This window comes from Belonocnema kinseyi, chromosome 7 (genome assembly GCF_010883055.1).
Source record: "Belonocnema kinseyi isolate 2016_QV_RU_SX_M_011 chromosome 7, B_treatae_v1, whole genome shotgun sequence".
NCBI classification, from domain to species: domain Eukaryota; kingdom Metazoa; phylum Arthropoda; class Insecta; order Hymenoptera; family Cynipidae; genus Belonocnema; species Belonocnema kinseyi.
The window spans coordinates 106,531,010-106,535,752 of NC_046663.1; positions in this window are offsets into that span (position 1 = coordinate 106,531,010).

Genomic DNA, 4,743 nt, shown 5'->3' on the forward strand with positions numbered 1-4,743 from the left:
TTTGAGAGTTCTCAGAGTTCTGATGGAAGTTCTGGGCTTCTTGTTGAGAAGTCTACAAGGAAATGTTGTACAAATTTTCGATCAAGTCAAAATTCGAAGAACTACGGCACTTTTAGAAAATCAAAATTTTAAAAATTTCAAAATGTGGAGAGTTCTGAGAGTTCTGAAAGGAGTTCTGGACTTATTTATGGCAGCTCTGCAAAAAAGGGTCATAACATGTTGGTTAAAGTGTTATAAAACTTTTCATTCAAGTTAAAATTTGAAGCACCATGGAACTTTAAAAAAAAAAAAATTTAAGAATTTCCAAACTATTGAGAGTTTTAAGAATTCTGATGGGAGTTCTGGACTTATTAATCACAGCCCTCTAAAAAAGTGTTACAATACTTTTCAATCATAGCAAAATTCGAGGAACTATGACACTTTTTGAAAACACAAAACCCTTCTAGGAAAACAACATTTTGAACTTTAACGAATTTGAGTGTTCTAAGAGTTCTGACTAGAGTTCTGGACTTCTTTATGAGAACTCTACAAGAAAGTATTATAAAAATGTTCGATCAAGTCAAAATTCGAAGAAGTACCGGAATTCTCGACAATCCAAAATTTAGGAATTCCAAAATTTTGAAAGTTCTAAGATTTCTGATCGTAGTTCTGGACTTTTTCATAAACGTTCTACGAAAAAGAGTAACAAAAAAAAATTTTCGATCAACACAAAATTCGAAGAACTATACTGCACTTTTAAGAAAAAGCTAAATTTTAAATATTCCAAAATTTTGAGAGTTCTAAGAGTTTTGATTGGAGTTCTGGACTTTTTCATGAGGGCTGAAGAACAAAATTTTTAGAGCTTTTCGATTTTTCGGACTTATTAATAACAACTCAACAAAAAAGTTTTATTACACTTTTCGATCGTATCAGAATTCGGAGGGCACTTTTTAAAAAATCTTGATATACGGAAAATTCCATAATGCTACACTGTAAAAAACAAAAAAATTGTACTACTTAGAATGTTAAAATTACCATTAAAAATCGATGCAATTTTGCTACTCTGATTATAGGATGTAGATCACTTGCAGGCTAGAACTTCCAACCAATCTTGTAACTTTACCACTTTTAGAATGACAATATTGCAAGGCGTTGTAGACATACAATTTCTGCTTGTGAATCTGTGACTTTCAGAGTAGGTAATAAATGTACCTACTTTCAGAGTGTTGAATTTTCTGACAATTGTAAAAGAACAGAAACTGTTAAAAATTCTTTTTTCCAACACAATCTCACGGCTTTAAATTTGATAATTAATAACGTGGCGGACTTGCACAGCTCTGAGCGTAGTATAAGTACAAGTAATTTTAAACTTTCAAAGTTGCGGAGAATAATGAAAAAATGGTAAAATTAAAATTATGTGTAAAAGAGCGTGTCGCAGAACGGTATAAATTATGGAAAAATTATTTGCAAAATTGATAAAAAATATTAAACAAGAATTTTTTTATTTAAAAAACTGCTTTCTGCTGTATTCCTTATTTGAACAGTAAATTTACCATTTCTAGTCAAATTGCCATTATTCACATTTCTCATGTAGATGGTAAAGTTACCATGTTAAATAAAAACACGAATATTTTTGGTCAGAATACCTTCACCTAAAATTCATAATGCATTTGTAATTTTACAGAATATGTCTTAAAACTTACATAACCTAAAAGTTAAATTTCATACTGAAAGTGGATATTGGTTATTGTCAGTCAAAACGTTACTTTGGGAGTGGGTAATAATCGGACCTACTCTGAGAGCGGTAAAATTACCAGAAATTTTTTTTACAGTGTAGCTAACTAGTGTCAAAATATAAACTAAAATCTAAAACAAATAATTCTAGTTTTCATCTTTTGATTGCAAATCACATAAAGCTGGAATCGCAAAAAACGTAAGATTGCGAATATAATATTTTAAAATTGCTGATTGCAAAATTTAAAGAATTCTATGTTTCGCCTTTTATTCTTATGGTCATAGCGTTCGAGCTCAAGTAGCGACCTCAGGAAAAATCTGGCGGATGGACTTAGCTGAGCAAGTAGATGGTAATCAAATGAAGATTGCATTATTTACCTCACCTTTATTATTAAAAAAAGAGTAGTGAGCCCTTAAGATTCATACATTTTCTATCTATTGTTATGCCTAATCTGAAGAAAAACCACGTTTCATAATATAATCATTATTCACGGCCTTGTTCAAGTAAAAGTATCCGGAAGATATCTGCAGATATCTTAAATAACCAAATTAAATAATAAATAATAAGGATGAATAGATAGAATAATATTTCGGCTACAATTGTTAGTAGGACTTTTCACGTGCTTAAGCTTATGGCCAATTAGCGTTACCGAACATGAAGGGCGTGGAACCTGAGATGGAATTTGTAAATATATCTTACCAGGTTCACTACCTTATTGAAAATGTCTGAAGAAGAATTAATGTAGATCTATAAATATCCAATTTGACGAGTCTATCGTAACAGCACTTGTAAACTTAAGATTCTGAATTGTTACTTGGTGAATAGCGGAAAGGGTACGCACACTAACGCAGAGTACATTCAATGACACAACAGAAGGTGTCTCCAATCCAATCAGGGGCCAGTCAAAAAATACGTAGCGCCTTTGGTGGAAGGGGTCACCTGGAGCATTATGCAAATGTTAAAGTTACCAAAATATAGGTGGTCTACATAGAGAGGGGAGGGGGCATACAAGTAAGGACATTTATTTTTTATCATTGAATTTGAAATAGATCTGCAAAAACAACTTTTCGAATGTTTTGAATTGTCTAAATTATGCATGTCACCAGTTCATACAAGTCACTTATAAAGTGATGCCGAGCCGTCGCGGTCGTGGAGGGGGAAGAGCTCGACCGAGAGGCAAGGTAAGTAGCGTCGACTGTATTCAAAAATATGATATGTGAAATTTTCATCACTAAACATAACTGATGACATTATTTAAAGAATATAAAAATAAAAATGGACTTCTTTTTGCCTTCAAATGTTTACGCTGGACATTTGCTTTTATAATATGTTTATACTATTCATTAAAAATACCCTATTACAAATTTGCATCATTGAAGAACACGAACAACATGATTTCAACAAAATAAAGATAAAAGATCATTCCTCTTTGACTTTAAATGTCCACACTTGGCATTTCTTCATGTTACTTGTTTATAAAATTATAGAAAAATATTAAATGACGAATTCATATGATCAAGCATCATTTTGTTAATAAAACCAAGTAATTGTAACTCAAAAATGAAGTTTAAAAACGAAAAATCCACAATTTATTTTTTAAATTTATTTGTAAAAATTAACTTTACCAAAAAATAATTTTTTACTTTCAAGAACCTCTGCACATCCAGTTCAGCGATGCTAAACATGTAACAAAATTGTTTACAAAAATAAAATTAAAAAACGCTCAAGTTGAAGATTTTCCCCTATTCACAATGCCATAAATGCTTGAAGAACCAGAAATTTAAAAATCGAACTAACAAATAAATGTTTAATTTTTTTAAAAACGAAATCAAAAGTCGACCATGAATTGCCTTTTACAAAATATTTTGCATCACCTTTCTTATTTTATTCAAAATTATTCAAGGCGAATTTTGAGAAATGCGATTGTTTGAGAAGAAAACAAAATGTAAGATTTTGTTTAATAAGTTTTCAAATCTGGCAAACATTTAGATTTCCGAATTTCCCAATTTAAGTAAAATATTGTACCTATAAATTAAAGCTACTTAAGTGGACTTGAATAAAATATACTCAACAATTTTCCATACAATTTCATATACAATTTCATATACACTTGATCACTCTTTGGTTTACAACTTTTTAAGTCAAATAAAATATTTTTGGAATCGTTATAATTCTCGGATTTTGAATATTTGATCTGTACATTACCAAGTGCTAAATTTAAAAAATATTATCTTTTGCATTTTACTGCTCATTAGGTACAAAGGACTCACGCTGACTAAAATCGACGACCGCATGCAGCATTTTCTGAGGAAATGAAAAATTGCCCAAGGCCTATATATAACACAATTCTAATATTCAGAAATACATTATCAACTATTTTATACCATTTTTTATACCTAATTGAAATAAAATTGTCAAATATCTCCTTTTCGGCTCATACTAGGCAGTCTGATAAGTCCCTGAAAAATGAAACACGAAGACGTTTTTTTGGCCAAAGTCGGTTTTATTTTTCAACATACTCTTCTTTTAGGTCGACACAGCGAGTCCAACGATTTTCTAACTTTTTGATACCGTCCGAAAAGTACTTGATCGGAAGGTCTCCAAAATACGCCTCAGTTTCAGCTATGAGCTCCTCATTTGAGTAAAAACGCTTACCAGTGAGCCATCTCTTCAGATTAGGAAACAAGTAATTGTCGCTGGGGGCCAGGTCTGGTGAATACGGTGGCTGAGGAACCAATTCGAAGCTGATTTCATGCAATTTTGCTTGTGCAACTAAGCATGAATGAACAGGCGCATTGTCGTGATGATAAAGCGGTTTTTTCTTCTTCAAATGCGGTCATTTTTCGGCGATTTCGATTTTCAATCGGTCCAATAATGCTGAATAATATGCTCCGGTTATGGTTTTACCTTTTTCAAGATAGTCCACAAATATTATGCCATGTGCATCCCAAAATACGGAAGCCATAACCTTTCCGACCCATTGTTGCGTTTTTGGACGCTTCGGAGCACTTTGGCCCGGTGGAACCCAC